Raw genomic sequence first — 17392 nt, forward strand, 5'->3', positions numbered from 1 at the left:
ACTTAGTCTGCAGTTGATTGCGAATTTCAGAGATGAGTGCTATTTAGAAAGCTTTTCAAACAGAAAAATATTTCCCTAAATCTAGTGAACATATCTGTATGTTCTTTTAATTCTGATCATTTTCATACAAGCAAAGATATATTTCCACTGTAATGCAATGCTTCATTAGACATATCTGTAGAAGAGAGTTTAAATAATCAGAAAGAGAAGTCAATCCAGCAGAGATTAAAAAGGTTCTGTACTAATTGTTGAGACACCTGGAGTCAAATAGCCGTACAACTATTTCAGTGGTCCTTCTACAATGACTACAGACTCAATTTCTCAACAAGAATGTTAAAACAGCATGTTTTCAAGAAACCTCCCATTCACCCACATCACACTCATGAATAATCTCGACTCCATCCTACCAATGATAATTTCACTCAGACTTCGCTTATAACTAGAATCTTTGGGCTTTTAAAAATCCAAAGCTTGACATTACTAAGCCATCATTTCTCATCTGCTTTCTCAAATGTTAAAATGTTCACAAATATCAAGATATTCTACTCAAATTTCATTTTCAATATGAAAATCTATCCTACTATATCCAATTTCTGAAAAGAACCAAAGCAAAAAAGATACACAAACAGTAAAGCACAGTCAGGTGGTGAAGTCATGCTTATATAGTGCTCCAGTCAGGGCCGATCTTAGTACCATGCCCACGGATATGATTCATACCTGCATCAGTGGTGAGTCTAATCCCACATGCTTAGATATTCCTTTTATCGGAAGGGAGTATTCAGTTTATTCAATGACAGAAAAGGGATTTAAGCAATCAAGTCCTTTACAAGTTGAAGATAACTTATTCGGATAGGTATTTATGAATATAGACAAGTACACAAGGTTCAAACAATATTAAGTTGAGGAAGGCAATAGGTTGTCGCCAATAGTAAGTGCCTGTTTAAACTTCAGATCAGGCGGAGGTGGTCAATAATTGATTTTTATCTTGCAGCATTTACTGAATCAGCCATTGTATAAAAATCAAAATTGCCTACTTCTAACACATGAAATCTAGTACTCTGGTATACTTAAATACATCCAAGACTAAATATTTTAAACAGAGAAAAAAGGAACACATTTAATGCTTTCTCCCTAGCCAACACCAAATCCACAGAAGATAGACCACTCTATTCCCAATCATTTCTCACATCAGCTCTACTCGCACTGGCTGCAGACTCCTCTGATCTGTTCCTGGACGTCTTTGGTCAGTTCAGCAAGAACAAAAAAAAAAAAATCACATGCCACACACTGCTGCCCTAAAAAGGAAAAAAGCGCAGTCTACCATTACCACCATCTTCCACAAACATCACATTGAACTGAACTAATTCAACACAGGCAAGGTATCAATAGAACTGATTCACTTTAATGGTGGGGTGGGGGGGGGTGGAAAAAAAAAAAAGAGTGGTGAGTGAATTTTGTTTTAAAGACTTAACCAGGACCGGGGGGGGGGTGGGGGGGAGAATTATTTTTAAGAGGGAAGAAATTATTCATATAGCACCTCATTAAATCCTCAGGTCATCCTAAATTGTGTCAATTGATTACTTATGAAATGTAATTTGTAGACAAATCTGGAGGCTAATTTTGTATGCAGCAGTATCCGACAAAATGCCATTTAATCTATTATTGGATCTATCAAATGAGGGAAGAAAGCTGACCAGGATACCAGGAGAACTCCGTTCCACTTAAGGAGTTAGAACTTTTCATAACCTGTCTAACAAAAGAGGGAGATGGAGCCCAAATTTAACAACTTAGCTCAATGCAGCGATCCCTCGCTACTACACTTAAAGACTTACTTTCATACTAAAGACACAGGTCTGGTTAGTAGGAACATAGGAAATAGTAAGTCAGCCATTCAATTCCTCAAATCAGCTCCACCATTCAATTAGATAACAGCTGATCTGTGTACCTCGAATCCTTTTACCTCCCTTTACCAATCTTTCCTCCAGATCCCTCCACACCCTTACCTAACAAAAATTATCTTAAATTGACCAGTAACCACAGCCATTTATGGGTGGGGCATCTTGTTCTTGATTTCTCCACTAGGGAAAATAGTTTCTCTGTACCTATTCCAAGCCTTGGCTCATTGGTGTATCACTCTCACCAATGACTCAGAAAATTGTGGGTTCAAGTCCAACGCGAGAGACTTGAGCATACAATCTAGGCTGACGCCACAGTACATTAGTCCAGAAATAAATAAACTATCAAGAAAGTGAAAAAAAAAGGAGACTGCAAATAGAACTTTAAAAAAAGCATCCTCCTCTTCAAATTGTGAACTGCTGCCATTTACAACATCTAAACCAGTCACTGCCTGGAAATTGAAGGGTTGGTAAATTCCCTCCAAAATAAAGCAAGTATTTATAGGCAATATTGTATAAAACTAAAAAAAAACACTATCAATACTGTAACTTCATGAACTTTTTTCAAATCTAAAGAGGGTAGCACAGGTCTGGAAACCCCCACTTACACAGGATTCACTTTTTTTTCCTGCAGACAGAATGAACTGTTGAATCTTTTGCATTTTTAGATACAGTTTCAACATTGCTCATTCCTTGCAACCCTTCAGTCTTTCTACAAAAAAAAGTTATTTAAAGAGTCAGTCTTGTGTGATGGTGACCCATCAGGCTTTAATTATACATTCCACTGACTCTTACTTCTACCACCCCTCAATTTGTATTCTACATATACAGTAGATATTCTGCAAAAAGGCAAAGAAAGTTGGGAAGAGAGGATATGGAAATTAGTGAAAGCTGAAATTTAAACAATTATTAGGAAGCAATTTACTCAAAAATATTTTGAAAGATACATCAGGTACAACAGCAACATTAGAGTTGTTGGCAGTTGGATCCTGCCATCGGAGAGCTAGGATAGGAGAATTAGAATTAGAACATTACAGCGCAGTACAGGCCCTTCGGCCCTCGATGTTGCGCCGACCTGTGAAACCATCTGACCTACACTATTCCATTTTCATCCATGTGTCTATCCAATGTCCACTTAAATGCCCTTAAAGTTGGCGAATCTACTACTGCTGCAGGCAGGGCATTCCACGCCCTTACTACTCTCTGAGTAAAGAAACTACCTCTCACATCTGTCCTATATTTATCACCCCTCAACTTGAAGCTATGTCCCCTCGTGTTTGCCACGAGGGAGAGCTGAGACTCAATCAGCCAAAAAGGCTGCATCCCCCAAACAGCAGCAATACAGTCTTTAAAGTGCATACACACCCCCCACCCAAACTCCAAACCATAAAGGACCTGCTTGTGTCCTATTACAGGAGTTTCTACAGTCAACGGCAGTGCGCCTGCCACTACCTTATCAAGATCAGCTAACACAATATAGACAGGGAATTCATCATCATTTCCGGTCTGCACAGAAGAGATGGGCTTTACTTCACCATGGTTTCTACAGTATAAACAAAGCAAAAAAAATTGGTGAAAACCTTGATGTCTGTCATAAATCAGGGAATATTAAAATAAATCAACTCAAGCTACCAGCATTAAGAGAAGTTAGTTTTCATTGGAGACTTCAGACATCTTACCCAAGATATTTTTAATTGATCACGTAAGCAGCGGCAAACATTGTTACAGAAAAACTGTACTGCTCATTTTTGTGGTCAGTCAGATGTGATACCATAATTCTCCAAATCAAGTTACTCAAAAATCCACAAAAGGTACAAAATTTGTTGGCTCTGCATGGAATGTATATGTTCCCCATAGGGACACACTAGATTTATCCAAGATCAGAAAACTTTGCCAAGGTTGGCAACATCGAGGATTAACCCCTCCCCCAATTGTGCGTGGAGTTTAACAACAATTCGCATTTATATAGTGCCTTTACTATAGAAGAATGTCCCAAGGCACTTTATAGAAACATGAACAAAATTCGACTCTGAGCCAGAGATATCAGTACAGCTGCCCAAAATCCTGGTCAAGAGGTAGTTTTTTTTTTTAAAAAGGAGACAGAGGGGCAAAGAGATTTAGGAGGGAATTCCAGGCCTTTAGGCCTAGGTAGCCAAAAGTGGGGTGACCCTGAAGCAGCAATTAAAGTTGGGGAAGCACAAGAGATCAGATTTGGAGGGGATCTGGGTGGGCTTTACAGCTAAAGGAAGTTACAGATAGGGAGGGATGAGGCCATGAAGAGATTTGATGACAAGGATGCAGACCTTCTTTGGCCTCCTTGTCTTGAGACAATAGGTAAGCACCACGAGGTGGTCAGTGGTTTGTGAAGCAGCGCCTGGAGTGGCTATAAAGGCCAATTCTAGAGTGACAGACTCTTCCACAGGTGCTACAGATAAAATTGGTTGTCGGGGCTGTTACACAGTTGGCTCTCCCCTTGCACTTCTGTCTTTTTTCCTGCCAACTGCTAAGTCTCTTCAACTCGCCACTCTTTAGCCCCGCCTTTATGGCTGTCTGCTAGCTCTGGTGATCACAGGCAACTGACTCCCACGACTTGCGATCAATGTCACAGGACTTCATGTCACGTTTGCAGACGTCTTTAAAGCGGAGACATGGACGGCCAGTGGGTCTGATACCAGTGACGAACTCGCTGTACAATGTGTCCTTAGGGATCCTGCCATCTTCCATGCAGCTCACATGGCCAAGCCATCTCAAGCACCACTGGCTCAGTAGGATGTATATGCTGGGGATGTTGGCCGCCTGGAGGACGTCTGCGTTGGAGATACAGTCCTGCCACCTAATGCTAAGGATTCTCTGGAGGCAGCAAAGATGGAATGAGTTGAGACGTTGCTGTTGGCTGACATACGTTGTCTAGGCCTTGCTGCCATAGAGCAAGGTACTGAGGACACCGGCTTGAAACGCTCAGACTTTTGTGTTCCGTGTCAGTGTGCCATTTTCCCACACCCTTTTGGCCAGTCTGGACATAGCAGTGGAAGCCTTTCCCATGCGCTTGTTGATTTCTGCATCTAGAGACAGGTTACTGGTGATAGTTGAGCCTAGGTAGGTGAACTCTTGAACCACTTCCAGAACGTGGTCGCCGATATTGATGGATGGAGCATTTCTGACGTCCTGTCCTATGACAGCTTTCTTGAGGCTGATGGTTAGGCCAAATTCGTTGCAGGCAGCCGCAATCCTGTCCATGAGTCTCTGCAGACACTCTTCTGCGTGGGATGTTATTGCAGGTAGGGGAGCCTGGCCAGGAGAGCACTGGAATGGACAAGTCGAGAGGTAACAAAGCAATGGATGAGAGTTTCAGATAAGCTGAGGCAGGGGCAGACCCAGGCAATGTTAGAGGTGGCTTTGGTGATGGAGTGGACGTGCTTGGAAGTTCATCTTAGGTGTCAAACATGACGTGTGCAAATAATCTGGTTCAGCCTCAGACAGCAGTCAGGGAACGAGGTTTGTAGTGGGGTGGAAAGACAATGGCTTCAGTCTTCCTAATATTTAGTTGAAGGCAACGCCTACTCCTCCAATACTGATGTTGGGCAGGATGTGTAACAAATCAGACAGGGGAGCAATTGAGAGGGGTGATGATGGATGCTTTTGGACAATATCACTGCATACAGATGAGAAATAGGAGAGGACAAAGGACAGATCCTTGGAGACTCCACAGGCAACCATGCAGGTAGGGAAATCTTTGCAGGTGACTTTCTGGCTACAAGTTAATAGATAAGAATGGAACCAGGTGAGGGAAGTCCCTCCCAGCTGAATAACAGAGCAGAAAGATTGAAGGAGAATTGTGTGGTGCAAAAGGTTGCAGAGGGTTTCAGAAGGATGAGGAGGGATAGTTTACCACAATCACCAACAGGATGTCAAGCTATTTTGGTTCTGCGATGGGGAAGCTACCCGATTTGAAGGATTCAAGCATGGAGTTGCAGGAAAGATGGGCAGAGATTTGGCAGATGACACGTCCAAGGATCTGGGAAAGGAAAGTTGGAACAGTAGTTTGCAAGGACAGAGAGCTTGATATTGCACCTCTCAAAAAAGAAAAAAATGAAGCAGGACAGCACAGTGGTTAGCACCGCAGCCTCACAGCTCCATCGACCCGGGTTCAGTTACGGGTACAGCCTGCGTGGAGTTTGCAAGTTCTCCCTGTGTCTGCGTGGGTTTCCTCCGGGTGTTCCGGTTTCCTCCCACAGGCAAAAGACTTGCAGGTTGATAGGTAAATTGGCCATTATAAATTGCCCCTAGTATAGGTAGGTGGTAGGGGAATATAGGGACAGGTGAGGATGTGGTAGGAATATGGGATTAGTGTAGGATTAGTATAAATGGGTGGTTGATGGTCGGCACAGACTCGGTGGGCCGAAGGGCCTGTTTCAGTGCTGTATCTCTAAATCTAAATTTGAAGGGTAGCAGGACCGTACCCGAGAAGAGGGAATCATTAACAAGAGCAACTAACAAAAGGGCCAGAAAGGGAAGCTGGGTGGTAGCAGGGTCGAGGGAGCAGAAGGTGGGTCTCATGGACAAGATGAGCTCAGAGAGGACATGATGGGAGACAGCAGAGAAACTACAGAATGAGGAGTGTTCAGGGCTAGAGCAGGGGCAAATGTTAGTGGAAGTTTGGCCCAGTGAACTAGGGAGAAGGGAGGGAAGCAGCTGAATGGATCATCTCAATCTTTGTGACAAAGAAGTTCGTGAGTTCCTCGCAATTCCTGGTGGAAAAGAGGGTGGAGGCAGCAGGGTAGTGGGATTTCAGACTCTTAACTGGTTAAAACTGCTCAGTTTACCAGCAAAGTGCACTGGTAAACATCCTGCTGCTTTTGCAGCCAGAATCAGTCTACCCATTAGGGTTATCTTTAACAGAATGTTAAATCTACTCCTCAAGGAGCTAGGTGGATTGGTGAATTATCAGTGTCCTAAGAGTACTGCAGAAAAAGGGAAAATTCAAATTATTGTAGCTGTCCGAAAGGCTTGTAAAGTTAATATTGAGGCAGAATGTACAAGCTTGGCTCATGATACAACTGACATGGGTGTGCTTAAAGTAGATAGTGAGTGAAAAATATGTATTCTATTCTTTCGCACTGAATTTGAAAGCAATGCTGTCCCACCCTACTTATATTAAAAATGTAATACTGAATAATGAAAGATGATCTGGAGACATGCCCACAACTGCTGGTCATAGCTCAAGATGAATACCGCCTTCTGTAAGCTACAGAAATGTATATTATAGCTGATAGGATAAAGGGATTAATGTGCATTGAAGCCTGACTGCTGTTAAAACAAAAACAATGCAGTCATTATATCCATCAATTGAACAGTGTCCTTGATCACTAGCTGGACAATTTCTTAAATACCAAACATTTTATTGTACAAATTGGTTGGGATGGGACCTAATGGCATAGACTGAGTGGGAGAGGGGAAGGGCCAATGGCTTTCCATAGCCACTTTGGCAGACAGTTCTGTGGTCAGGAGCATCCACGGTGAACATATTTGGCCACACAAGTGAGAGTGTCAGCCTGATGCCAGTGGAAAGACAGAGTTATTCTGACTCTAGTACTGTTCTGTCACATAGAAATAAGTGTCCTTCAACGACCAATTTTTGTTGCATGACGTAGCACTGGAAGAGAAGCATCCCCATCTTTTTGACATAAAAGACGAATCAAGTTTGCGAATATGGGACTGTTTTTTGCTCTCAATAGCTCATACTGTTCATTTGCCAATTACACTTGCACACAGACTTCCTATGGGAATTTGCACTGAAACTTACTGACCAGTGGTGTACCGCAGGGATCAGTGCTGGGACCCTTGCTGTTTCTAGTGTACATTAATGATTTAGATGTGACTAAGAGGTATGATTAGCAAGTTCTCAGATGACATGAAAATTGGTGGTGTCGTAAATAGTGAGGAGGAAAGCCTTAGATTACAGGACAATATAGACAGGCTGGTAAGATGGGCAGAGCAGCGGCAAATGGAATTTACTCATGAGAAGTGATGCATTTTGGGAGGACTAACAAGGCAAGGGAATATACAATAGGTGGTTGGACCCTAGGAAGTACAGAGGGACCTTGGTGTACTTGTGCATAGATCACTGAAGGCAGCGGCACAGGTAGGTAAGGTGGTTAGGAAGGCATTTGGGATACTTGCCTTCATTAACCGAGGCACAGAATACAAGTGCAGGGAGGTTATGATGGAGCTGTATACAACGCTAGTTAGGCCACAGCTGGAGTACTGCGTACAGTTCTGGTCACCACACTATAGGAAGGGTGCAATTGCACTGAAGAGGGTGCAGAGGAGATTCACCAGGATGATGCCTGGGCTGGCGCATTTTAGCTATGAAGAGAGAGGCTGAAAAGGCTAGGGCTGTTTTCCTTAGAGCAGAAAAGGCTGAGGGGAGACCAGAGAGAGGTATACAAAATTATGAGGGGCATAGCTAAGGGAAAAAGTTTCTTCCTATTTACCCTAGCATAGGTGTCGATAACCAGGAGGCATAGAATTAAGGTAAGGGGCAGGAGGTTTAGAGGGGATTTGAGAAAAAAGATTTTTCACCCAGCAGGTAGTTGGAATCTGGAACACACTGCCTGAAGGGGTGGTCGAGGCAGGAACCCTCAACATTTTAGTATTTAGATGAGCACTTGAAACGCCATAGCATACATGGCTATGGGCCATGTGCTGGAAAATGGGGATAGGTGCTTGATGGCCAGCAGGGACACAATGGGCCGAAGAGCCTGTTTCTGTGTTGTATAACTCTATGACAAGACGCAAAAAGTGCACTGCCATCAAAAGAGCACCTGGGAGCTGCAGGAGGACAAGCAACTGTAGCGCCATGACCAGACTAATGCATTGTTAATGAGCAGTGTAGCGAATGAATCAGGGTCAGTTAGAATACTGAATTCGTGAAGACAATGTCAAATTAGCTACAGAAAGTGGGAGAGCACAAGCAGGAGTGACAAGAGAAAGGGAAATGTGCAGGGTGGGTGGAAAACAGTGAGTCAAGACACAAAATACTGCAATAGCAGAGTTTTTGGAAGAGCAGGAGGAAAAAGCAACTTCCTGATTTGTGTGTGCGGTTGAAGTTGCCATCCTTCCATGTGAATAAACGGTGAATGCCATTCACCCCATTGTTATTTTTACCATAAATTCCAGTCCACATTTGTTTAGGAACAGGAATAGGTTTACTAACTACTGTTCATTTACGTTTAAATATTTGTTAATTTTTAGCCTCAGCCTCATTCTGGCCCTAGAGGGAGTCCAATGAAGGTTCAATGGACTGGTTCCTGGCACATGGTGATTGTCCTTTGAAGAGAGATTGAGTAAATTTGGTTTATATTCCTTGGAGTTTAGAAGGATGAGAGAAGATCTAATCGAAACATAAAATTCTCAATAGGCTTGATGGCATATACTGAGAAAGGCTTTCCCCTGCCTGGGGAATCTAGAACATGGGGTCACAGTCTCAGATTAAGGGGTCGGCCATTTTAGGACTGAGATGAGGAGAGATTTCTTGAAAGGGTTACGAATCTTTGGAATTCTCTACCCCAGAGAGCTATGGATACTCAGTCGTTGAGTATATTCAAGGGAGAGGTTGATAGATTTTCAGATACCATGGGAATTAAGGGATATAGGGATAGTACAGGAAGGTAGAGTTAAGTTACATGATCAGCCATGATCTTGTTTAATGGCAGAGCAGGCTCAAAGGGCCAAATGGCCTACTCCAACCCAATTTATATTCAGAGTGTACATTCATCTGCCGACCAAAGGCAAGCAGACAGATAACAACACATGATACACTCCACAAAGGTTCTGAACAATTTACAAGACATTGGGTGGGCAGACATGAGACGCAAGGTGTTCTTACCGGGTGTATCCCAACAGTGAACAAAATAGAAAAGCAAAATACTGCAGATGCTGGAAATGCTCAATAGGTCTGGCAGCATCTGTGGAGAGGAAGAGTTAGTGTTTCAAGTCTGATCTTACATCAGAACTGTTCTGATGAAAGGTCACAGTCCTGAAAAGTTAACTGTTTCTCTCCACAGATGCTGCCAGATTTATTGAGCATTTCCAACATTTTCTGTGAACTAAAATAGGACAGGTGGTGTCAAAGTCCAAAACTAACAGTGCAATTTCAAAAAGACATGTTGAGACCAGTAATTACTTATACTAGCTAGATTATAGCAAGCAAATGAGTAATTTTTTGGCAATTTTTCTTACCACCTGTTCATAAGGCGCCAACTCTTTGCTCAAGAACAGTTCTATGGGTGTCAGTGGCCTCTGGTACCTTACCCAAGCAGTCATTGTTTGCAAACCTGGTCAGCAAGCATTTGTAGAATACTGAACTATGGTGGGCATCACAGTTTTGTCTCAGCAGAAAATCAGGAATGGGAACTTGACGATTTTAAAAAGGTACAAAAAAGGAATCCCAAACAAACATTAGGTATACATGAGCTAATTTTACACATCTCAGTTTCAAGACCATACTGCAACAGCAAACCCAAGAGTCGCTGCAGCCATGAAAATGATAACAAATGATGGCCATTACAAAAATTCAATCATCTTTCTCTTTAAAACTTGGGTTTAACGTCTTGCCTTGGAGTTGGAATCTTTTTTGTTTAAAATTCACATTCATCACAAAAAGGCAGATTCTATAGGTAGCCTATATGCTCATGAAGAACATAAGAAATAGGAGTAGTAGGAGTAGGCTATTCAGGGCCTCGAGCCTGCTCTGCCATTCTACAAAATTATGCTGATCTGACTATGGCCTTAACTCTACTTTCCTGCCTGCTGGACATAGCTCGACTTCCTTGCAGATCAAAAATCTGTAACTCAGGCTTGAATACATTCAATGACCCAACCTCCACTAAAGGTCTGCTCAAGTCACAAAAATAAAACCCTGACCCAAAGCCAATGGAACCACATGGGACCAGAGCCTGACCTGGCCCAAGTCTCTCCATTTCCATGCTCCCCACCCCGAGCCCAACCCACCCCCGATCCGACCACCGCAATGTTCCCTTTACCTACCTTCCAACTCCCAATCTGCCGGAAGCTGCAGCAGGAGCGCGATGATGTCATAGAGACGCTCACTGCACAGACTCAGTTTCCCTGCTTGATGTCCCGGACTCGCAGCTCAGTTAAGTTTTTAAACTTTCAGCCCTTACCTTGCTGTGTGTCCCTGACCCAGTCCAACCCAAGCCCGCAAGACGGACCCGGAACAGCGGCCCAACCCAACTCCGACACATGTCATCGGGTTCGGGTGGGGTAGCAGGCCTTTAACCTCCACAACTCTGGGTGAGAATTCCAAACACTACTGACCCAGAGAGAAGAAATTCCTCATCTGTCTTAAATGGGAGACCCCTTAATTTGAAACGCTGTCTCCTAGTTTTAGACCACCACATAAAAATCCTCTCAGCATCTACCCTGTCAAGCCCCCTCAGAATCTTGCATGTTTCAATAAGATCACCGCTTATTCTTCTAAACTCCAATGAGTATAGGCTCAACCTTTCCTCATAAAGCAAAGCCCACATCCCAGGAAATAGCCTAGTGAACTTCCTCTGTGCAGCTTCCAATGCAAGTCTGTCCCTCCTTAAATAAGGTGACCGAAATTGTATACAGTACTCTAGGTGTAGTCTCAGCAATGCCCTGTACAGCTGTACCTGCATGCTGACTTTGAGATTCATGTACAAGGATACCCAGATCTCCCCGTACTGCAGCATCCTAGTCTTTCTCTCTTTAAAATAAATATTCTGCTTTTCTATACCTGCCAAAGTGGACAAACTCACATTTGGCCACATTATACTCCACCTACTAAATTTTTGCCCACTCATTCAACCTATCCTCCTCACAACTTGCTTTCCTACCTATCTTCGCAACACCAGCAAATTTGGCTACAATACATTCGGTCCCTTCAACCACGTCATTTAGATCATAAATAGTTGAGGCCCCAGCACTGATCCCTGTGGCACTCCACTAGTTACAGTTTGCCATCCAGAAAATGACCCATTCTTCCTGCTGTTTCCTGGTAGCAGCCAGTCCTCTATCCATGCTCAAAATATCACCCCCAACATCATAAGCTTTTATCTAGTGTAGTAACCTTTCATGTGGCACCTTATCGAAGGCCTTTTGGCAATCCATCTACTGGCTCCCCTTCATCCAACCTGCTTGTAACATCCTCAAAGGACTCTAATAAATGTCAAACACGATTTCCCTTTCACAAAGCCATGTTGACTCTGCCTAACTGTATTATGATTTTCTAGATGTCCTGCTACTACCTCTTTAATAATGGATTCGAGCATTTTCCCCAACAGCAGACATTAGGCTCCCTGGCCTATGGTTTTCAGCTCCTACCTTTCTTAAATAGAGGTGTTACATTTGGGATTTTCCAATCCACTGTGACCTTTCTAGAATTTAGGGAATTTTGGAAAATTACAACCAATGCATCTGCTATCTCTGCAGCCACTTCCTTCAAGACCCTCAGATGTAGGCCATCAGGTCCAAGGGACTTGAGCCTTCAGTCCCATTACTTGTCTTCTAGTGATAGTGTTGCTTCCTAATTTTCTACTATTGGGATTTTTTTTGTGTGTCTTCTCCTGTGAAGTCGAATACAAAATACTTGTTCAAAGCCTCTGCCATTCCCTCATTTTCATTATTAAATTCCCCAGTCTCACCCTCTAAGGGACCAATGTTCACTTTAGCTACCGCTTTCCTTTTTATATATTTGTAGAAGCAAAACACATCCTTGGTGTGCAAAATGATTGGGATAACATCCCTCAATGCAACTATCTAACCATGCATTATTCAGGTATATACCGGAGGTATTATAGCTGCCCCATCACCCCAGATCTCTGACTGACGGACCACATATTTCAAACAATACTACTCATTTTATATTAGAAAACAAATTTCTGCAGAAGCAAAAGAAAACTATTTCTCACCAGAACTTAACATATCCCAAGATTTTCAATAAAATGCTCGAAAACTTTGAAGTTGCTTGCAAGGAGGTTGCCTCAGTCTGCATCAAGCTACAGAACATATTACACCCCAAGTTTACTGAACAGGAAGATACCATTCAAGCTACATCAGCTCTTTGCTAAATCAATTCAAAACTAACCCCACTGCTTTTGTCTCTCCCAGTGGCCGTGTGACTTCATCTAATTCTTGATAACGTGTAATGGTCTCTGCCTCAACAATTTCATGCTGTAACAATCTTTGGAGTGAAGAAATTTCTCCTTCCCTCTGATGATTCTAAAAAGGACGATCGCTGATCAGTTGCTGTTCCACCTCAAAGCCCTTTCAAAGTTTAAAAATATCTATTAAACCTCCTCCAGTGCCCCAGTTCCACAACTACAACTTTCCCCACCTTGGTAAACCCATGTCATCTAGCTTTTATGGCTTGGATGCTAAAACTGCACACAATACTTGAAATGTAGCAGAACTGAGATTTTGCATACATTACTGTTTTATTCTTGCACTCTTCATAAAAATCAAAAATGATGGCCTATCAATCTGAACTTACTTTCAGGGAATCGTGTATTTGAATTAAAGGCCGGCTCAGGTCTGCAAATGAAACCTGACCCGAGCTCAACAGAACCACATCCGACCTGAGCCCTTTCATTATTTTCCTGCGCTGACCACCGGAATAAAGTTGGTTACATTAAAGAGGTTGTGCCCTATCTTTAATGGAATTGCTCACTGCAGACTATTTCCCGCCTTGACCTCCTAGCCGTCACTGTGTCTGACCCGGCCCCGAATGCCAGACCCGGAAAAGCAACCTGACCGAACCAGAGACGTCGCCGGGTCCCGTCAGGTATCCAGGCTCCAATTTGAATCCATAGCTCTCTTCACATTCTTCAGCATGGTTCCATTGAGGCTATGCCACATTGCTTATTTTTTTTCAAGCCATAAATATTGTACACCTCCACAAAATTAAATACATCTCCCACTTCTCTGCCCTACAAGTCTTTCCAAAAACCCCCAACTTGAATAAAAGTTCACAATCGCATTTCCACCCCAATCCAAATTATCTATAAAATTCCAAAGAAAAGCAGATCCCAGCTCCTAGCCCTCTGTAACTACACCATTTCCAACCCTTTTCAATCCAAACACCATCCATTTACCCTTGCCTCTTTCTCCAGTTAACCAACTTTCTACTCATACATTTCCTATTGCAGCAGAGCCCTCAGCGTTTGTAACAAGCCTCGATACACCTTAGAGCGCCTGGACTAGCCATCAACACCACAGATTACTGACACAGTTACCTGTAAACGTGGGAGAAAAGCTACAGTAAAATTTATTGCTGATCTGGAACCAATAAAGCTTTGCAATATCCATCCAACCATTTCCAGGTAAAAAAGGACGTAGAAAAAGATCCTGATGAGTTGTTTACGAAGAAGTCACATTCAAAGCAAAATCAATTAGTAAATTCACATCTGGCAGGCTACCCTTTGTGAAAATGGGTCAAGTAGCCATCATGCACAACATGATGTCAAAGATGAAAAAATGTGCCTTTAGTGTATAATATCTCCAGACAGATTTGTATATTCACTATTTACAGGTTTAGAACAAAAGGATAGAAGTCATCAGCAACTCCCATAGCTTCAATTTTAAAAGTTCTAAATATACTGGCTTAAATAACATTCATATGAAGGGATAATAGAAATATGTAACAATGCAGGGCAGAATCCTTATCCATCATTAATGCCATTTGCCAATGAACACTATTCTGAGCCCAGTAAATAGTAAACGGCTAATAATAATGTTCAGAAAGTTGAGATGCATTAATAAAAGGTGAATTATCTTGTGCGGCAAAAGCATCTTGCCACCTGACATCAAGACAGAACAGATGTTCTACACAACATAATCAAAACCTACTTCGAGGGATTATTCTAAATATAGACATGGCATTTTAAAGGCTATTCTTAAAAGGTTGCATTCTTCACAAAACATGGAAGTGACCACTGCAATGTGACTGCAAAGCACAAACATATGCTATGCATTAATAAAGCTATACCATTTAATTTACTTTAGCTTAAAAGTCAATATGACCCATTCAGAATTTTCAGTTAAAATTCTTTCAAAAGTTCAATTAATAGTTTCAGTTTTGATTTGGGGGAACCACTATTAAAAACTGTTCCATTTTAAAAATCATGGAATTTAAGCCCATAAACTCAAAACCAAGCAACTACAAAAAATACTGCAGATGCTGGAAATACTCAGCAGGTCTGGCAGCATCAGTGGAGAAGTAGAGTTAATGTTTCAGGTCTGTGACATTTCATCAGAACTGGGAAACGTTAGAAATTTAATAGGTTTTGGGCAAGTGTGGGAGGGGCGGGGAGAAAAGGTAGGAAAAACAGAGGGAAGGGTCTGTGAGATGGTGGGAGGCAGGAGAGATTAAACGACAAAAGAGTTAGTCATGGAAGAACAAAGGGAGTGGTAATAGGGATGGTAAAGAAACAGCTAGAAATAGTGAGGTCAGGCAGCATCGGGGGTGGGGGAGGGAGAAGAGGGATGAATGAATCAGAGTTAATGTTTCAGGTCAAAGGTTCAGTTTCTCTCTCGACAGATGCTGCCAGACATGTTGAGTATTTCCAGCAGCTGCAATATATGCCCAGAAGAGGTGCAAATGGCTGGATTCTGAATAGCTGCCATCCAAAAGCAAAAAGGGAAAGAGAACAAGCAAGAAAAAAAAAAACTTTTACTTGTTCCATTACCACCCCCTTTGGCCTTGCACCATTAAACTTTTTTCATTTAATCTCTCCTGCCCTCCACCCCATTACAGACCTCTCTTTGTTCTTCCCACCCTGCCCAATTTCACCTGGTCAAAACCTATTTCGAACTTTTCCCAATCCTGTTGAAAGGTCATATAACTGAAACGTCAACTATTTTAGACATCCTACCATAATAAAGCATATAGAAATGTTTTTTTGAAATGTAGATATGCAAGAAATTTTAAATCCAAGCACAATAATCTTAAGTATTACATGTCAAACTTTTCAAAAAACATACACCAGGAAAATGGAGAAAAAAGGTCCCCAAAATTTACTTACACAAATATGACAAAATACAAGTTTTCATTCTAGCTAACATTTCAGGCATTGCTCATTCGAAGCAAGATGTTGAATATTACATTACTCAGTAGTCTGCTCAAAAGCCTTAAGGGAAATCATTTGAATGCTTTAAAGTACAGGTATTGGATTTAAACAAATTATGCAGAACAAGTTAACAAGACTGTATGAAAAGTAGCAGTGATTATCTTTAACAAACCCAGTTAATTTTAATTGTACATTAGTGAGTCAGAAATTCTCCTCACAAGTCACCTTCATACAAGCTGCAAATACTCCAACAGTTGCAGTCCTACAAATACACAAAAAAAGTTTATTCAAATCCACTTTGACCTCCAGGTCTACACAAAACAGCATGGCCCATAATCAAGATATCCCCCTGCCACTACCAGCATCCTTAAGTGGGTGCCTGGATCGCATTCACGTTCAAGATTTGAGACCAAATTGGTCAAAAACAGTGTAATGTACATTGCTTAACAGGTCAAGGAGATGTGGTTCCGTAGAACAAGATAAGTTGCAACACCAAATATTACACAAAATATCACGAGGGCTATCTTTATAAAAAGTGTCTGAAAAATTGGAAAAAACATTGGGCAAAACAATGCAGATGAACAGTTAGTCTTTAAAATCATTCTAAAACAAAAATACCATTATCTACGTCCCAAGTTATTGAAAACAAAGTGCACAGGACTAAACAAATCAAATTTGTTTACTAGAGATGTGCGAAGACAAAGAGTTAAACACTTTAGCAGATTAAAAGGACTGGAATCCATAGGAGAATAGTCAAATACCATGTGCAATTAAGAGAAATGAGAGCAGCCAAGAGAGAAAATAGACAATTGTGGTAGGAATGACAAAGCTTTTTCAGCTACAACAGGCATCCAAGGACCATTAAAGATTGTACAAGGCCATTTAACAAAGATCTCAAAAAGAGACTGAAATGGACTTAAGGTATGACGATGGTGTTAAATGATTGCTTTCCATCAGTCCCCATTCCAGTGGGCATTGTTCAACAACCAACTATGGGTTGTACTATAGATTAGAAAATTGTAAGATATTAAAATAGCTAATTTTTAGACAGAATAAAGAACCTGAAAGTAAATTGGGCTGCAGTTCCAGACGACATACAGAGTGTGATAAAAAGGATGGGGCATGTGCTTTCCAAGTCCTTTGGCTACAACTTTTAACAAGTTGCCAGAATCTGCTATTGGTCCCTTGGTTGGGAAGAATGGAAATCTGAGCTAGACTGGAGGCAGCGGCAGATAAATCAGAGCAGGGTGGAGAGAGAACATGGACTTTCCAGTGTTTGCCAAAAGTAGCGAGCAGTAATGTTGGAGGACAGCAGGTCAGTGATTGGTTGGTCAGTTGAGTTTGAAGGTTTGCTTTCTCTCTAAACTAGTGCAGTGGTTTAAA

At 41.9% G+C, this 17392-nt stretch overlaps 1 protein-coding gene across 5 annotated transcripts in view; it reads right to left on the reverse strand.

The window, feature by feature from the left end:
- Positions 1–17392, reverse strand: part of pwwp2b (PWWP domain containing 2B) — a 62102-nt gene that overhangs the window by 31661 nt on the left and 13049 nt on the right. Inside the window, exon 4 of one of the 5 annotated variants that reach the window (XM_068052678.1) lies at positions 15980–16271. The exons of the other annotated variants lie outside the window; for them this stretch is intronic. The gene's annotated coding sequence lies outside the window, so the exon portion shown is untranslated. Of the gene's footprint in view, positions 1–15979; positions 16272–17392 lie in introns of those variants that run through there. 5 annotated transcript variants of the gene reach the window in all.

This window comes from Heterodontus francisci, chromosome 20 (assembly GCF_036365525.1).
Source record: "Heterodontus francisci isolate sHetFra1 chromosome 20, sHetFra1.hap1, whole genome shotgun sequence".
Lineage (NCBI taxonomy): Eukaryota > Metazoa > Chordata > Chondrichthyes > Heterodontiformes > Heterodontidae > Heterodontus > Heterodontus francisci.